The sequence below is a fragment of the Mytilus galloprovincialis genome, chromosome 8 (assembly GCF_965363235.1).
Source record: "Mytilus galloprovincialis chromosome 8, xbMytGall1.hap1.1, whole genome shotgun sequence".
In the NCBI taxonomy this organism is placed as follows: domain Eukaryota; kingdom Metazoa; phylum Mollusca; class Bivalvia; order Mytilida; family Mytilidae; genus Mytilus; species Mytilus galloprovincialis.
In genome coordinates, this window is record NC_134845.1 from 85,064,473 (window position 1) to 85,084,248 (window position 19,776).

Sequence of the window (19,776 nt, forward strand, 5' to 3'; positions counted from 1 at the left end):
AGTGTGTGCATGTGGAGTCTTTACAGGATATTTATTTTCTTCATTATGTTACCTTTACTAATTGAGCCTGGGCAGTATGCATCGTGTTCAGTGAATTGTTAAAAAATGCGAAAACCAAAATTTGGCTTTTAATTTTGACCTCACTCTTTTGGTTTTGTGTTTGATTAAATAATCGCAAAGATATGATATTTTTTTAATAGTTTTGCTTTTCAAAAGGGTGATAGTTACAATATGATATGAATATAATTTCCCATTCTGTGTGTATACTGCCAGTTGTTGTACGCGAATCTAATATAAATGGATATAGTTATATTGCTTTATTTGAAATAATGTTCATATACGATTGCCTATTGACAAAGCAATGCCAATACAAGGATGACAACACTTGGAAACAGTTTATTCTGTCCGTTTACAACTGGTGACTGGAAACTAGACGTACAGATTTTGCCGTTTATATCTTGAATTTGTCCTAATCCAAACCCTCGTTTTGATGGATCTAGTGCGTCTTCCGAAAATGCCTTGAAAAGACCCGATGACTCGTTTCTAACATTTCGGATGTTCACATCGTAGCAGATTGTCTGATTTCTTGCTGAACAGTATTGGAACTTTATAGTCACATTTGTTGTCCCTGCCAAAAAATTATGCTGTATTAAATAGTTGATAGAAATTTTTAAACCGATAAATAATTTATAATACATATTACACATACTTAATGTAAACTATTTCGATCTACTACTAGAACAAAAGATTTTTCAAATTTGTGATTTTTGAAAGCCCCTTTTATTCACATTTTAACATTTTTTTATAGAAAATTTGATTATGGGATTCAATTTGAAATTCCGTGATGTATCTATATATACATTGTTGTTAGAATTTCACATACAGATGAAATCATAATATGTGATAAAACATATGTATACCCAAATATCTATCCACTCATCAGGTATATTAAACATTGATTGTCATTTTAAATTTATTTCATAATTATCAGCTAGTTTCACAGTTTGAAGTAAAAATCTGAATATCTTCAACTGCATTGGTATAAAAGTTTAAACAAACCATGCCATTTGTTTTATTTACTTGTTTTCATTTCCGTTTCAGTAAAGGAATGATTATTTGCAGTTTAAAAGTACAAATCTCTATACGCACGAGCTTCATTTTTTTCTGAAGGAAAACTGCAGTTTCAAAATACATAAAAAATCAAATAAGCTTACTTCACCTTTATATCATTCAATTTACTTTAAAATGTTTAGCGAGCAAAATTTCTAACTTTGATATTGCATGGTCAGGATTTTGTTGTTGATAACAATTTCGCATCACTTCTCGTTTAAAATTCATTTTTATCCTAAGATTTTAGCAGGTTCTGAATAGATCTTGGACAAAAAATGATCAATCATCCCAAAATATTCGAGGACTTCATAAATCCTTTACAAAATTTATTGATTCAGCTTCATACCTTTCTTTATGAAATATTATTTAATCGATGGTCTTTTTTTAGAACTTTTGTAAAGATGTTCCTGTCTCCCCTCACTCTTTAATAGTAATGGGGATATTTTCCAATCTATGATCCTGTACCCATGTGCACTTTGGGAATGCTTGCACTTCCATAAAAAATCATTACTATTACAACCAAAGGATACATCTGATCAAATGATCAAATGAAACATATTAAAACCTTTTTTTTTTATAAAGTCAATAAAATTTAACATATTGAACACGAACAATCTACATTTTTCAAATAAAAATAGCTAATTACTAAAGTATTTCGTATAATCGTAAAACTTATTAATCACTGCGCAAGTGTAAATGACCTTATAAGCAAACTTTAAAATTCGAAAGGAAACATTCCTATTGAATTCTGCGCATCCAAAATATGTAGCTAATTACTAATTAAAAGTGTTTTGTATAATTGCAAAACTACTTAATCACTGGGCAAATGTAAATAACCTTTCAACCAACCTTTCAATCCAAAGGAAACATTCCCATTGAATTCTGCGCATCCAATAGCTGTACCATTACACTGTGTCGGATGCGGCGCAGAAACACATGTTGGTAATTGTTCAGTTGAATTCATCGGTGTTGTATGTATTATGTCAGCGCATTGTTTACAATGTCCCGCTGAAATGGGAAAAAACATTTTTTAATTCTATTTTTTTCTTCATATTGCCATCCCATAATGAATTTCGTTGCTATTTGTTTTTATTCATCAAAAACATATTTTGAATACTGCTTGTTTTGAAAATTATGCCTGGCTTGTAATTCTTTCTAATACAATTGCACATGCAATTGTGAATCACATTAGTAATTGTTTCTTTTTGTCCTAAACACAATAACCATATGTATTATCAACATTCATATTAATTTCATTCAAGTTTAAAATTTATATAAATAATCATTTATGTTATTATTATTAGAAAAATAGTATTTCCAAAAATGAATTAGAAAATGACGAGGTAAATGGTACAACCTAAGGGAACTCGGTTAGAAAAGACAACATAATCATTATATTCTAATATATATTGTTGAATGATATATTTTTTTCCTGAATATTTTTTATTGAAATTTATATAAATTTTGCCTAATCTTTAAAGAAATAAAATATAAGCCCTCTTTAACTTGTTTTCTCAAAGATTTAATTACCGCAATATACTAGAATCATCATTGTTCCAGCCCAATATATTAAAGGTAACAGGTTGATAAATCAGAGCGTCATTCTATCTCAGCATCTACGGTCCAGGTACGCATCCAGGATTTTTAAAAAATGAATTCCTCTAGAATGCCAACACTAGAAGTGCTACTTTAAAAAAAAAAGCCTATGCATTTATCATATATAAAGTTCCATACGTGTGACCAGTCCCCTTGCTCCCCTAAATCTGCCTCGGCCACCAGGTTTGAATGTGCAGATAATCTAAACTTACCATTAACCGCCAGTCCTCCACATAGTACAAATGCAAGGATAAGCAACATGTTACAGTACGCCGTCCTCTTCAAATTAAAAAAATATGTAATATGTGTTAAAATGTTATTCAGGAAGCTAATGATCACGGGATATCTCTTGTCGATGTTGTCGCTCTTTTTATTTATTTTGCGTATTATTATAATTCATGCACTTATACACATTTATAGTAATTGTTAAGTTTTTATATAATTACAGCTCACATAGCAAAGATGTGTTGTTATTTTAGGACAATGAGTGTATACGTATATAATAAGAAAAACCCCCAGATAGGATGAATTCTTTATTCAAATGATTAAATATAGTGTGAGGTATAAATGTATAGATAGATGATAATTACATGTACGTTTGTACAGAAAAGGATGATATTCATAAATATAGGTGTTAATTATTTGTAACGGGAGTTTTGTTCTGAATTCTTTCTCCCGACAAATGAGACTGTAAAAATCGGAGCCCACTTAGTTGTTTCCTTAACGGTTGATGTAACAGGTGATTATCAGTAAAAAATGTTTAAAATTTGAAAAAAATTAAATATCTTTATCCTGCAATTGGGTGTCCTACTATACAGATACAACCCTACAGATATCGTTAAGTTGTATCGGTATACTATACAGATATCGTTTGAAAGCTCCGCCCACTGTCGGACTGAGTATTGAACCTGTGAAACCTCAGAATATGTATTGCAGTCGCATTCAAATGACGTATTGTTGAATTAACAAATACTTTTATACGTTCTGTTTGTTTTCAAACATTTTTTTAGAGCAATACGAATTCCACAAATTTTCTGATAACATAAACGCATGAACAACAGTCTTTTCTACGATGATAAAACTTGAATGTGTATGATTCTGTAACAAAATCAACCATGTCAATTTCAGTATGCATGTTTAATGATTGTCAAGTCTGAAGCGTAGGACAACTCGTACATTTCTGTTTCAAATTGGACAATGTTTTGCTATTTGTTTTTTATACGACCGCAAAAATTGAAATTTTTTGATCGTATATTGGTATCACGTTGGCGTCGTCGTCGTCCGTCGTCGGCGTCCGAAGACTTTTGGTTTTCGCACTATAACTTTAGTATAAGTGAATAGAAATCTATGAAATTTATACACAAGGTTTAGATTGATTTTGGGAGTTTTGGTCATAACAGTTTAGGCATAAGGGGCCAAAAAAGGGGTCCAAATAAGCATTATTCTTGGTTTTCGCACAATAACTTTAGTATAAGTAAATAGAAATCTATGAAATTTAAACACAAGGTTTATGACCATAAAAGGATGGTTGGGATTGATTTTTTGGAGTTTTGGTCCCATCAGTTTAGGAAAAAAGGGCCAAAAGGGTCAAAAATTAAACTTTGTTTGAATTCATCAACAATTGAATAATTGGGGTTCTTTGATATGCCGAATCTAACTGTGTATGTAGGTTCTTAATTTTTGGTCCCATTTTCAAATTGGTCTACATTAAGTTCCAAAGGGTCCAAAATTAAACTAAGTTTGATTTTAACAAAAAATGAATTCTTGGGGTTCTATGATATGCTAAATCTAAATATGTACTAAGATTTTTGATTATTGGTCCAGTTTTCAAGTTGGTCCAAAATTAAACTTTGTTTGATTTCAACAAAAATTGAATTTTTGGGTTTTTTTTTATATGCTGAATCTAAACATGTACTTAAATTTTTTTATTATGGGCCCAGTTTTCAAGTTGGTCCAAATCGTGGTCCAAATCAAACTTTGTTTGATATCAACAAAAATTGAATTCTTGGGGTTCTTTGATATGCTGAATCTAAACCTGTATTTAGATTTTTGATTATAGGCCCAGTTTTCAAGTTGGTCCAAATTGCGGTCCAAAATTAAACTTTGTTTGATTTCAACAAAAATTGTATATATGGGGTTCTTTGATATATGCTTAATCTAACCATGTATTTAGATTTTTGATGTTTGGGCCCGGTTATCAGATTGGTCCACATTGAGGTCTTAAGGGTCCAAAATTGAACTTTATTTGATTTCATCAAAAATTGAATTCTTGTGGTTCTTTGATATGATGAATCTAACCATGTTTTTAGATTTTGGATATTGGACCATAATAAGCAATGTCCAATTTAAAATATTTAAAGTTTTTAAGTTTAAGTTCTTAGACCACATTCATTATGTGTCAGAAACCTGTGTTGTGTCAACTATTTAATCACAATCCAAATTTAGAGCTGTATCAAGCTTGAATGTTGTGTCCATACTTGCCCCAATGTTCAGGGTTCGAACTCTGCTGTCGTATAAAGCTGCGCCCTGCGGAGCTTTTGGTTTTTTCTTAATCTATTTTTAATTAATTGTTATGTTAAAACAGATAATAATTCACCTGGAGCGATGTATTATTGCGGACCATTCAAAATTCTTTTTTTTTGAGAACCCGTCTTCAGCTGAATATGTGAATTTAACATTACTACGCGGGCCTCAAGGGATTTCAGATTGAAAATAAATGCAAAAAATGTGAGTATTTGTGTCTTTCAAAACACAAACAATATACAGAATTAATTGCAGGATAAAGTCAATAACTGTATAGTCACGGCTCGTAACAGGAGCAATAGCTCGCTAAAGCTCGCATTTTACCTATTTCTTAGCCTCGTACAAATACAGAGGATATTTTAAGACACTAAACAGTTATTGTCTATGAATGTGAAGCCAAATGATCCAGCTTCTAGCAACAAGGAGATGCACACAGTTTGTTCACAAAGTATTTATTTTTTGAAAAGTATAACTTCAATTTCTACAAATATGCTAACAATAAGAAAGTAAGAAAAGTACAAAAATCAAAAGTTTTGATAGAATTTCTTTCAGTGGAAGATCGTGGTTTGAAATTATCTAGAAGTTCTAGAGAATTTTTTAGAATCCACTTATGGTTTATACAACTTTGTAAGTAAAACAACTATACAGAGTCTTGCACTTTTCAAATATGGAAAACAAAAATCGGAGAAATTAAAACAGACAAAAAGAGGGCTGTTTAGTAAGTTCAATTCCTAGAATATTGGTAATGTGTGACATAGGTATCCTATAAATGCAAAATAACAAAATCATAATTACTGACGTAAATATTTAAGAAAAATGACTTTAACTAAACCATTATGGAGCCTGTAATTCAGTGGTTGTCGTTTGTTTATGTGTTACATATTTGTTTTTCATACATTCTTATATAAATAAGACCATTAATTTCTCGTTTGAATTGTTTTACATTGTCATTTCGGGGCCTTTTATAGCTGACTATGCGGTATGGGGTTTGCTCATTGTTGAATGTCGTAAGGTAACCTATAACTGTTAATTTCTTTGTCATTTTGGTCTCTTGTGTAGAGTTGTCTCCTTGGCAATCATACCACATCTTCTTTTTTACATTCGGAATTCTTAGTACTAAAGGGAAGAATAAAGAGATCTATATTTTGGTATTGTTTCAATGTTTGTGTATTTTATATAGGAACCACATACTGTAAAGATGTATGGATATCACTAAACGCTTATATTTAAGAGTTGGAGTAATAGACGTATTGATATGGAATTCTATAGTCCTGAAATATTCATTTTTGTTCTTTTCAAGCGTATATTTGCGCTAAACACAGGTCAACATATATTGCTGGATTCGGAAATTCGTTCAAGAGGACTAAAGTTAATATAAAAGAATAGAAAGAAAACTAACAAAACCGAAAAAAATAGAGAAAAAGAGTCAACATTCTTCCCCATGACCATCACACATGTCACACTTTTTATTTTATTTTACAAGACTTAGAGTGACTACAATATTTTTTACAATGAAAGATTCTACAAATAGAGTTTGTTGTTTTGGGATCATATTTTAGTCCGACGTGTTATGGTAAACCACTCTTAGCAGCCAGATGAATGATGTATCATTGTGCACGTCTATATTTCATACTGTTCCATTCCAATCTGCAATATCCCTTATTGAAGTTAAAAGTATTTTTCGATGTCTGTCATAATTCAGGTGAAAAATGTTTTTTACTTTGCGATGTTTTATTCTCGTTGCATGTGTTTGTTGGAAGCTGACATGAAAAAAACCCCGTTAAAACTTAAAAAAACAAGTAATTGTTAACATTTACCAACAGGTTTAAACTGGTAATAAAGGTAGAAACTGGCAGAAACTATATTCATTTATAGTGTCCAGATATTTTGCGATCGTTATTTTGTTCTTATTGGCTAAAACAATTTAGCAACACAACTATAGAAGGTTTAAGTTTTACAAATGTATTGTACATTGAAGTGCACTTTTGCCAGAATACCACAATGTAACCGTAGACGCAAAAAGTATTGTTACATTTCCATGTAATCGGATCCTTACCCAACCCTAGGGGTATACCGGCAGTTAGTCTTCAATGGAACAATATTTTTTATAATTGTTTCATTTCCATGTAAGCGTAGCCAGTGCCATGTAAAAAAGAGGTGAAACCAAAATGTGGCTGTTAATTTAGGCACAACAAACTCTTTATTATGTTTTGTTTGATTCAATATTCGCAATTTTTTTTTTTATTTTTTTTTTTATATAGTTTTGCTAAAAAAGGATGATAATAACAATATTTTTCCATTCCGTGTGTATAATGCCAGTTGTGTTAAAATAGTTTATATAAAGACATATGGTTTATTGTTTCATTTGAGATTTTTTTCACAGATGACAGACTAATGACAAATCAATGCCAATAAAAGAATGACAACACTTGGGAACAGTTTATTCTGTCCGCTTACAACTGCAGGTGACTGGAAACCATGCGTACAGACTCGTCCATTTATACCTTGAGGTTGTCCCAATCCAAACCCTAGTTTTGCTGGATCTAGCGTTTCTTCCGAAAATGCATTCGAAAGCCCTGATGTGTCGTTTATACTACTGTTTCCTTTGTTTATCACATTTGTGTTTGTATATCGGTAGCAGCTTGTTTGACGATTTGTTGTACAGTATTGGTACTTAATGGTCGCATTTGTTGTCCCTGCAAAAAATAATTTAGAAATTTGGCCACTGATATTTAATTAACCGATTCAGAATCTAATGCATTCTGGATAGTATTTTCAAAAACGCACACTTAAACGTTTTGATTTGTTTAAAATGTTCTAAACAATGGAAAGGCAACCAATGACATAACGTAATTTTGCATTTTGGTATACGAACAATAAAATTACCTATAATCCTTTAGATTTTGAAAAGCCAAATGATAATATCATGTTTCATTTAATGTATTTCGGTCCAATGCTAGAACCAAAAGTGCTTCTTCAAATTTGTGATTTTGTTAGACAGGGACTATTTTGCTGGCTTTGGCAAAATAGAATATATCATATTTCGCCAGGTCTGATTAAAATATCTCAATTGAAACCAGCAAAGTAGAAAGTAAAATCACAAAAATACTGAACTTAGAAGAGGAAAATCAATTCGGAAAGTCCATAATCACATGGCAAAATCAAATAACAAAACGCATAAAAAACGAATGGACAATAACTGTCATATTCCCGACTTGGTACAGGCATTTTCAAATGTAGAAAATGGTGGATTAAACCTGGTTCTATAGCGCTAACCCTCTCACTTTAATGACAGTCTCATCAATTTCCGATATATTTACATTGATGCGTTAACTAAACAGACACAATAAATAAAATAGTCAAAATATGGGTACATCAGTCATCATCGCATAACAATTTTAAAAGGAACAATTTTACAGAACACAAAATCATCTACTATCTACGAACACATTCATTGATTTGAGTGTCTGACGTCAGAAAATTGTATACGTCACATAAATTTGTCGTTCAATGTGCATAAAAACAATTTTAAAATTTACATAGGAAGGCTATTTCTATAGAAATGGATATTTTACCGGCAACAGCAATAAAGTGAACTTGTTATTTTGCTGTTTCTTGTAAAAAGCGAAATTTAATTATTTTGAATATTACTTCGAAAGTATGCACTGTCATAAGAATTCAATAATAACTGATATAAATGTAGTTAAATAAAATTTAAAAAAAATCTAACAATATTCAATTTATCGGTCAAAAAGATTTTATAACAAGAACTAAAAAGTAAAATATTGAGCATCCGTTTGTTGAAAAGTAATTATATCAAAACATGCAGTTGAAGTTAATTCTATAAAATCTGTCACAGTCTAATACTGCATTTATGCATGAGAATAAAATCTCAGATTTTTAAATGGATGACATTTTAATCAGAGCTGGCAAAATAGTCACTGCCTTCTTTTTTTTTAAATTTCTATTTATTCATATTTTCAACTATGTTGAATCGAAAATTTGACTATGGGAATCAATCTGAAATTCCGTGTAATATCTAATATATAAATTGTTGTTTAAATCCTGGCACATAAAAATGAAAACCATAATATGTTCATTGTCAAAGAAAAATTAAGTTTTAAGCGTATTTCCTTTAAATTTTCAGATAATAAAAATCGGAAATATCCGGAATCAATCATCACTTTCCATTGAAATTCCAGCTCAAAAAGATATTTCTCAAACCTTGTATATTTTTTTGACCAAAGAAAATGATTTTTCAAAAGTGTTTCCGTCTTTTAGATAAAAACAAACAAACCATAAACATCTTCCTCTCATAGATATACATAGTGTTCATAAACATTTTTTTATATCATATGAGACATTTTTAACTTACAATAATGACATAATTTTTTTCCAGACGATAATAAAGTTTCACACATTTGAAAATTGTTTTGAACACTTTCAATAAGTTGCACAATATATAACATCGGATCTTTCACGACCCTTTTCACGATCTTAAAAATGTGGTTCTTGATTTTTCACGATCATGACTAAAACTTTATAGATATTCTAATTTTAAGCCGCCTGTAGATTTAGCTTCTTTCTAAATTCAAATAATTGAGAGTCATATGAAACATTGATATAGAATGACACTGATTCAAAAATAAGGATTAAGTCATTTCTTATAATTAATTCTAAATTCCATTTTTAACCAGAGTAAATCATGAAAAACTTTGATGACGTCACGATCACATGACAAACTTATGCCTTTGAGCTGATAAACAAAACAACGTTAGCCAATCAAAAGACGTGTTACACCCAAAATAGATTTATTCATTTTTTTTGAAAAAAAACCATGTTTGTTTGTACATATCTATGATCTTGTACCCAAGTGCCTTTGGGAATGAATACACTTCCATAAAAAGTTTCTATTACACTATAAGAGCTACGATTAAACTAATCAAATAAACATTTTCTTTTTACCGCAAATTTTTAAAGTCAATAAAATGTCACATATTAAACAGACACAACCTATAATTTTGACCTGTGTTACTTAAATGAATATAGCCAAAATGGCTAATAACTACAGTATTTCATGTAATCGTACAACCTGTGCAAATGTAAATAATCTCTTAACCAACCGTTTAGATTTTCATAGGACACCTTCCCATTGAATTCAGCGCATCCAAAAGCTGTACCATTACACGGTGTCGGTGACGCAGAATGACATGTTGGTAAGTCGTCTGTTGCATTCATCGGTGATGTAATATTTTTTATGTCAGCGCATTGTTTACACTGTATCGCTGAAATGGGAAAACACATAATTTATTAATTTTATTAGTTTCATATTGCCATCCCACAATGATTTTCATTGCTGCTTTTTATTCAACGAAGAACTGATTTTGAATATTGCTTGTCTGAAAGCAACTTCATATTATGCCTGTTTTGTATTGCTTTATGATTAAATTGTAGGGCATGCCATTGTGAATACATTTGTACTTTTTCCTGTTTGGGCTTCCAACAACAATTACCATATGCATTATAAACACTCATAGTAAAAAAATATAAGTTTACAGATCTTATAATTATCTATGATATGGACAGGACGCTTTTCAAAAGGGGTTTCCCAACGCAGGATAATTTGGTGGGGGGGGGGGGGGGGTTCCAACCATATGTCTTCATTCAAATGCATTGATATTTCAAAAGAGGGGTACAACCACCGGAAACCATAATATCCGCCACTATGGACAGAAGGATCCATCCATTTTCAAAAGGGGAGGATCTTCAATCCCCGAAACCCTCCTGAATCCGTCACTTTTAATGTTATGATCTGATATGGTATATCAAAAGAAAAAAAGTATTTCAAAAAACGCAATTGAAAAATTTAAAAACAATCGCTTTGAATAAATGCTCCAAATACAAGAAAACCCCCTATAACAAAGACAACATATTTTAAATCCAATTGTTGCATGATATACATTTCTCAATATAGACTCTCAACTCGATTACTTGCTTTCTCAAAGATATTAATGCCGCAATATAACACATACAGGAAAATTTATCATCCCGAAATAATAAAAATAAAAGATATAAAATTATGTTGTCACCCAATCTCAGTATCTGCGGTTCAGGTGGAGATCCAGGATTTTGAAAATGGGATGTACCCTAGGAAGCCAACATATGGAGTGATACTCGTATGCATTTATTATATATGTAGTTCCATAAATGGGAACGACCCCCTAGAATCCCCTTATATCTACTGGTGCCATCCGGATGTACTATACCAGTTAGTTAAATCTTACCACCATCCGCCAGTCCTCCACACAGTAAAAATGCAATAATAAGCAACATGTAACAACAGTACACCATTCTCCTCAAATTAAAAAGTAAAGTAGTATTTGTTAAAAACTTATTCCGGAAGTTAATAATCACAGGATATGTCTTGTCAATGTTGTTGCTCTTTTAATTGCGCATTTATAATTCATTTATACAAATTTGTAATAAAAAGAAAAATCACAAAAATACTGAACTCCGAGGAAAATTCAAACGGAAAGTTCCTAATCAAATGGCAAAATCAAATGATAAAACACATTAAACGAATTGACAACAACTGTCATATTCCTCACTTGGTACAGGCATTTTTCAAAATGTTGAAAATGGTGGATTGACCCTAGTTTTATAGAGGTAAACCTCTCACTTGTATGACAGTCGCATTATATTTCCAACGATGCGTGAACAAAGCAGTTTTTATATGGTGAACGCATACAGAAAGACGTGTCGAAATATAAGAAGGCAAACTGAATATTATGCGAAAATCATTTTGAAAAAATAGAGCCAATCTCTTAAGCATAGATGTGTTTCAGCTTTTTATTTTGCTATTTGTTTTGTGACTTTCTGTTTTGCAATTTCCTTGGAACTTTTTTTTTTGTTATGTTTCCTTTTTTAAATTATATCCCAACATGTGATTAATTATATTTAACCTTTCACAATTGTTTTGTTTTGTAACTGAATGAACATTACCTTTTCTAAAAGAGTTGATCGGAAGCTGCCAAGACTTTTTTGATAAATATTCTGTATCAACTTCACAAATAATATACAATTGCCTTTAAGTGTAGATTCTAGATATTGACGTTGTGTATCATTTAATAATGTTTTATAGTATCATTTTCTTTGTTTTTGTGAATATTTTATATTACTGTTTAGTAAATTTGGGCAATGAGCATTTGACAGGATCGGTATTTATACATACCGTCATTGTTGTTGTGTTATGGTAAAATGTTATACTCTTGTCTTTTATATTTGTTGCTGTTTTTCTTGTTGACATTTTTGTTTGTTACAATAGTAAATAAGATTATTACACAATGCTGTACCCTTCTTTTTGACATTTGTACCTATTATGTCTGTATGATTTGTTGTCAATATACATGTATTACTGAAATGGAATTTTATGCGACTGTCATATACGTTAGATGTTTAGCTGGCTTTAAAACCAAGTTCAATTCCCTATCTTCTACAAGACAATGTCTGTATCAAGCCCGGACGTACGACAATGATTGCTATTAATATTTTGTTTACTGTTAAATAACACAAACAAACTATTGCTATGATATATTATTACTGCAAAAGAGTGCTGACTGCTGGGCTGGTGATATTCTTCGGTATCTGGCTCATAATTTAGTACGACTGTTGCAAGTTCAGAATTGATTTACATTTACATGTTTTAAAATACATGTAGTAAGTGCACCACGACATTTAACATCCTTCCGACATGTCTTCTAGACACTTCAAAATAAAATATGTTTAAACAAAATGGGAAATTGTTTTTAATATAAGTAGCTGATGCCATTTTATTCCGAGCGACAGCGAGTGTAACATTCGAATATAAATGCCCAAACCATCGTTAAATGAAAACAAATTTACGGCTTTCATGAATTATTTCGATTCCAATAGTGCAAATGCGGTAATTTTGTTAACCGTTAAAATTATACACACACGATCTGCTTTAGCTATTACGCTTGTACCCTGATATGATAATATTAGTAATATTATATATTTCAACAATAGAGTTACAACGAAATAATATTTTTCAACTATATATGTTCTTTTAATGTAATTTCATTGCATTCTGGTGCGACAAAGGAGCTTTTAAAACGTCCAGTGTTTACATTAGATGTTTTTCTTTACGGAAACATTGTTTCATTGCCACGGAAAGACGATAACATTTCGCTGAATTTCGGTTTAAGAAATTTTACCACGAAAACTAAATTGAAATGGACTGATTTGTTTATTTTGTTTAAGAGTATAGATAAATATATTTGATCTGATTCTTAGCCTACGAACTGTTGGTTTTGATGTCGAAAATTGAGATTACCTGGTAGTATAATTAGGTTGGGTGTAACGCGGATTAGCCAGTTTTGTGTATTTGTGCCTAAAGCAGATATACTCTAATTATACTAGTTGACGAAAATAGGTCGTCATATTAGAGTTTTGTTTACTTGTATATATCTTTTGATTAAATTCAGCCATTTCAATTGGTATTTTATAGTGTGCCTTTCTATGTTGTGATGTAACACAACTGTTTTCGGTTAGGTGAAGGTCTTTTAAATTTTAAATCCACTGTATTTGTTTGTACAATGTTGTACCTGTCCTAAGTCAGGAACCTGATGTTGACCCTTGCTCTTCTGTATGGTTTGAGTTGGTCAACGTTGTGTTTTGTGTTTTGTGTTTTGAGTTCTGTTGTTTGTTTTTTTGTTGTCTTTTTTCAAATGACATTGTTAGTTTTTTGTTCGACTTATGAGTTTCTATCTCCCTTCAGTATACTTTTTTGCCTCCTTCATATGACAGTCGAGAGAGTTGAAAAATCAATTCGTATAATGGATTTTGCGGAATCCGGTTGATTCAGGTCTGCGATTGGTGTACTGATAGTTTGCAAGTGTTATGTTGACTGCCAAAAAACTAGGTCCATTTTTCAATTAGATAAGGAAAATGAAATAAAATGGACTTGTTTTCTTTAATTGCAATTTCTTGACCACCAAGAAGCAAATGTCATAGTGTCGTACCATTCCAAGGAAGCTAACCAAAGTTGTCGATGTCTTAAAAGTGTAGACCGTTACTGTATGTGAATGAAAACTGCAAAACACTAAATAAAGTAATATTTAAACTCATAGGTCGAAAAAAAATAACAAAGCCATGCATGGCAATAAAGAAAAAAAGATGAAAAAACAAACAGTACACAAGACTGAGCAACAAGATCCCAACCAAATGTCGTGGTGATTCTGTGTGCTCGGGAAGACGTCGTGAATCATGAAAGTACAAAATCGGTCATAATTGTAATTCAGTAGGTAATTTTTAATAGTTCATACACTTATCAAAGTTAATATGAAAGATAGTATAAAGAAGATAACATTTGGCATTAGCCTGCTATTCCCATTGAGTGATGAAAATCCTTTTAAACATATTTGTCCAGCTGCCTCTTGTGGTTGTCCTAACAAAATTCCTTTACTTCTAAGAACTGGCAGTCTCCTTATGAATGCTGGAATGATACCAGATGGCTCATTGGTAAAGTTGGTGGTATGAGTAATATTGTAGCAAGTGATGCGTGAATCTAATGAACAGTAGCGGAATCTTACAGTGACACTGTCTGTTGCTGTAAAAAAAAACGAAACAAAAAATTTGAAGAGATTTTCACTTGAGATTTAAGGATATTCACTCCTCTTGTTTTATGATTTTTTGCCAGATATTCGGGATCCTCTGGTTTTATCTATGTAGTGCTATTGAACAATTTGCCTGCTAACCCCATTAAAAACTTTATGTTTTGGTTTCATACTTTTATTAAATGACGTTTAAAATGCCAAATCAAAAATCTTATAAAACCGTTGATATGTTTCGTATTTTAAATCACCCCCAGCAAAATGGCTTTTATCTCGGAAACAAGCACACAGACCTTTATTTTTTCTTCTGATTTTGTTCCCATATTCATATACTTTTAATTTATCACAGTCTTTTTAAAAGTTTTTTTATTTTAAAACAGAGTTGAACATCCTTATTATTATCCTGTAGAATTTATAAATATAATAATATTGTTTATAAAGCCTAGGTTGGTGAGTGGTTCATGGGCAAGCAGTGTTGTCACTCACTTTGTGAATCGCACTGAGGGAAGAATAAAAAGTTTCAAACGTGATTGTGAAGATCTAACATTGTAACTAAATTGGAGACGCATTATATATTTATATGCATGTATATATTCTTATCATCTGCATCCGATTTCACCTGGATAGATGCACGCTTGATAAAGCTTGTTTGTCTAGCGAAATATTGCGTTTATTTTTATTATTTTGTAAATATTTTAAACATTCAAGTATTTACATACTAAATAGTGTGTTAACATTACATTGTTAGGCAATCTATGCATATATGTATAGTTATATAAAAGAAAGAAGATGTTTAGTAGTGGTCGTTTGTTGATGTGGTTCATAACTGTTTCTCGCTTCTCTTTTCTTATAAAGATTAGACCGTTGGGTTTTCTCGTTTGAATGGTTTTACACTAGTAATTGTTTTGAGCCCTTTATATCTTGCTGTTTTGTGTGAGCATTGGCTTCATGATGAAGATCGTACCTTGACTTATAATGCTTTACTTTTATAAATTGTTACATGGATGGAGAGTTGTCTCATTGGCACTCATACCACGTCTCTCTCTCTCTCTCTCTCTCTCTCTCTCTCTCTCTCTCTCTCTCTCTCTTTAGACCAAGCAGAGTTGTGGTCAATGATAGTAATGGTCAGTCTATTGAGACTGACCATTACTATCATTGACCACAATTGAGACTGACCATAACTATCATTGACCACCAAATGGGATAAATGAAAAGATGTAGTTCGACACCATGCAGTGCTTCACATCTGAGTTATATTACTTATTACAGTCTCCGTTTCTATTTCTTTACCTTACTCATCTCTAAAATAAATCTGTTGAATATAACAATTTAAATTGCTTAATTTTTTGAGGGATGTATAAGTACCAAGCCACGTCCAATTATTTTACTTTAGTCTAAAATTGTTATTATATTTTAACGGCCGTTTGTTTTAAACATCGAAGACTCTAATGTAACTACACTACAGTTGTCAAATCTGAAATATTTAGAAATTTAGACCGTTCAGTGCTGTTTATTTGGAATTCTTATTGACGCAATCTTTCTTGTAACATCATAATATCGACACCGTTAAAGCTTTAAAATTGTGCTAGTTCACATCGCACATTATTATTTTTATTTAAAGCCTATATTTGAACTCTCTGATGTAATTAGTCATATAACCTATGTCATATTCAACAACTTTTAGAATGGTGCAAGCGTCTTAACTGATGTTCGGTTTGCCTTTTTTATTGTATAAATTTCAAGATTTAGTAACAGTTTAATCTAAGAACACTTAAAGATGATTCATTTAACATCAGAATCTGACTGACGAAGGATATCTGTTATCCGAAATATTTATAAAGAATTACATGTATAGTTTCTTTTTATATCATTGGTGTTGTTATGTACACTTTTATGCGTTATATATAACTCCTCTAAACATCAACCCAACAATTTTAGATCTGTAAATCATTGTTTTTTTTCAAACTAGACTGTTTTAGACTTACTTTTATATTTTCAAAAATAACAAGATTTTTCAAGTATTCAATAATCTGTTGTGTACTTTACCCTTATGAACATGAGATGAAATACTTGAGGTTAGCGTGTACTTCGTGCATCATCATTATTAAGTGTTACATCCGAGGGTCAATTTACGAGATTTAAAAACAGGTGAAAAGAACGACACGTGGAAGTTTACCCATGTTTCAAAGCGAGTACAATCAAATTATTCACCGATATATGTGCGAAAGAACAAAAAAAAAGAAATCCAGCTTATTAATAGTTATCATACAATTGTGCATAGAACTCATTAAGATACAATTCATATCTTAAGATCGAGCATCAACATTTATTTATTTGTTGTTGAAAAAACGATTAACTATATATATATTTTTTTAATTTGTATGAACATAATCAAAACGTTGAAGGGTGCAGATGAATTCAAAAGACAACAATGTTTACAATAAAAGTCACGTGTGAAAAAAAGAAATGATTAAATCTAAAACACATAGTGCGCCGCAAAAGGCTACGGTATAAAAAGTGTATAAAAAATGTCTTTTGGTATCCGGTTATTATCGAAGCAAAACTTTAGTCATATTAATTGAACGTGTTAACGTACTGGATATATACATTTTTTATACCATTTGGCCTGTGGTGGCTAACTAGGCCGCTTAGAATTGCAAAACGTTGACAAAAAGATTAAAAAAAAAAAAAAACCAGCAGTGACTGTATTTGTTTACCTCAACTATTGTATTTGCATCTATATTGTATGTTTCTCTGTAAACTTGTATTTAATTTTAAGAGAATAAAGTATCTATCAATATATCTATATAAAACTTCACAGAATAATATGTATTTAGCGACACGAACACATGCAAAAAATTCGGGATGATATTCGACTCAACATGACTTATAAATGATAATAAAACAATAATTAACTGTAAATGCTAGCTATAAGTACATTTTTACAATTCTTTTCATTTGACAGCACACACAAACAATCGCTACTTTAAATACATGATTGATTAATGTATTCACCTTGACTTGTCCCTAAAGCGACAGTTCCTTTGAAATCAGCACATCCTTTGGCTGAACTATCACAGGAAGTGAATGGTACTTTGGTAGAACATTCTGTTGAAACACTTGCGGACTGATGTATAATATCAATGCATTGTATGCATCGAATTCCTGTGAAATAAAATAAAAAGTGTATACTATGTAACTATATACTCACTACTCCGTCAGAGAAGAATATTTATCATTAAAGAATATCTTAATTTTTACCATAAATGCATTTAAAGTTTGATTAAAAAATACAGATTGTCAAGAAGCATGAAGACTATCTTGGTCTATATTAATCTATATTAAATATACCTAACTGTTATGAATGATAAAAATCTTACCATTAGCCTGCACTGAACTATACATTAAATGTCCAATTAAGAAAATAACAATTAGGTATAAATTCATTTTGTTCTGTTCAACATTCAGTGTTAAGTTATTCTATAATGTACATTATTGTAAACTATTAATATACATGGCGATTCCGTGCGTACACAGGAAACCTAACGATAGCTGAGGACGGTAGGTTGTCATATTTTTAAGTACCATCCTTCAAATATCATAACATACTAACAGGTAAACAAGTAAATTACTATCCCATGTTCTTCGGTAAACTAAACAATGTGTTTAAAATGTACAAAATAAATATTATTAAAAATGGATATTTATACACAAAACAAACGAAAAGTAAAATCACAAAAATACTGAACTCAGAGGAAAATCAAATCGGAAAGTCCTTATTCACATGGCAAAATCAAATGACAAAACACATCGAAAACGAAAATATGGCAAAATATTTTTAAAAGTGACAATATTACGTTACAGAATTGCATTACAAAATAACCGCAAGACGCTCAGGACAGAGAAATACGTACATGATCGTAAATAGATAAAATAATAATATATTGAACCATTGTCGTGACGTCAGCATATTCATTAACCGTTGATACTTTTTGTAGAATCAACGCTTCCTAAATGTGTAAGTGAAACATGTGAAATGAGCTCTCTGAATTATATTCAATTATTTCCTCTGTGTGCAATATTTTATTTAGTTTGAATTGGATGATTTACTGTTCCCAAATGGAATTTACATTAAAATTTACCCTCATTTACCCAATTGTTGCCCTAAAATCATTTTTTCCTGTAAACTAATTTCAAGGTTATCATTTGAATATACTAGATTTCTATAATTTTGTAGCAAAAACAAAAAAAAAAGTGAAACTAGTATATATGTTACGATGTGATGCGTTATTTGTTTTGTAAGGTATACAAGCATTAAGAATAGGTTTAAGTTTATGAAAAATCAATTTTACTGTATAAAATGACATAATTGACTTGTCAGAAGTCACGGTGCACAGTTGACAACAAGTGTGCTACAAATCAAATTAGATAAAATAGAGTTATATATTAACATCCTTCTATGTAAAGGGAAGGAATTTAAAAATCAAGTCATATTAACCATGGAAGTTTTCAATGCTGTTTTGTGTTTCACAATGATCTTCTTTAGTATGGATCACGTCGTTTACGGAGGAGGAGTATCGAATTGTAAGTATATGCTTTTAGGTAACACCACTTTATATATTTATGCATCGTAAACAACTTAAAGATAACAAAATGAAAGCAAGGGTGTAAAAATATAATTTGTATAGCAAATACATGTAGGTTATTTGCTGTGGCTTTCATAAATTTTCTATGACCACGTGTTGTGGACTTTGTCATGATCATCTTCGATGATTGATGTAGATATCAAACCATACTTATCTTTGCAACAAGTGCCCTTAAATCACTTAATTAAAGTTGAATATCATGTAAATGTTCCAGACCATATGATTATTTGGACCGTACGCGTACGATCCGGACCGTATACGTATACTCG

At 31.1% G+C, this 19,776-nt stretch overlaps 3 long non-coding RNA genes across 3 annotated transcripts; all 3 read right to left on the bottom strand.

The window, feature by feature from the left end:
• Positions 1 to 302: 302 nt before the first annotated feature.
• On the bottom strand, positions 303 to 3,046 carry LOC143042709 (uncharacterized). Its single transcript, XR_012968102.1, has 3 exons — positions 2,919 to 3,046; positions 1,960 to 2,118; positions 303 to 628 (listed from the first exon to the last, which is right to left on the bottom strand). It is a non-coding gene; the product is annotated as an uncharacterized LOC143042709 (long non-coding RNA).
• A 4,530-nt stretch (positions 3,047 to 7,576) lies between these two features.
• LOC143042711 (uncharacterized) lies at positions 7,577 to 11,661 on the bottom strand. The gene is made up of 3 exons (XR_012968103.1): positions 11,514 to 11,661; positions 10,353 to 10,514; positions 7,577 to 7,925 (listed from the first exon to the last, which is right to left on the bottom strand). It is a non-coding gene; the product is annotated as an uncharacterized LOC143042711 (long non-coding RNA).
• Positions 11,662 to 14,416: 2,755 nt separating this feature from the next.
• On the bottom strand, positions 14,417 to 18,709 carry LOC143042712 (uncharacterized). Its single transcript, XR_012968104.1, has 3 exons — positions 18,242 to 18,709; positions 17,877 to 18,026; positions 14,417 to 14,857 (listed from the first exon to the last, which is right to left on the bottom strand). It is a non-coding gene; the product is annotated as an uncharacterized LOC143042712 (long non-coding RNA).
• Positions 18,710 to 19,776: the final 1,067 nt, after the last annotated feature.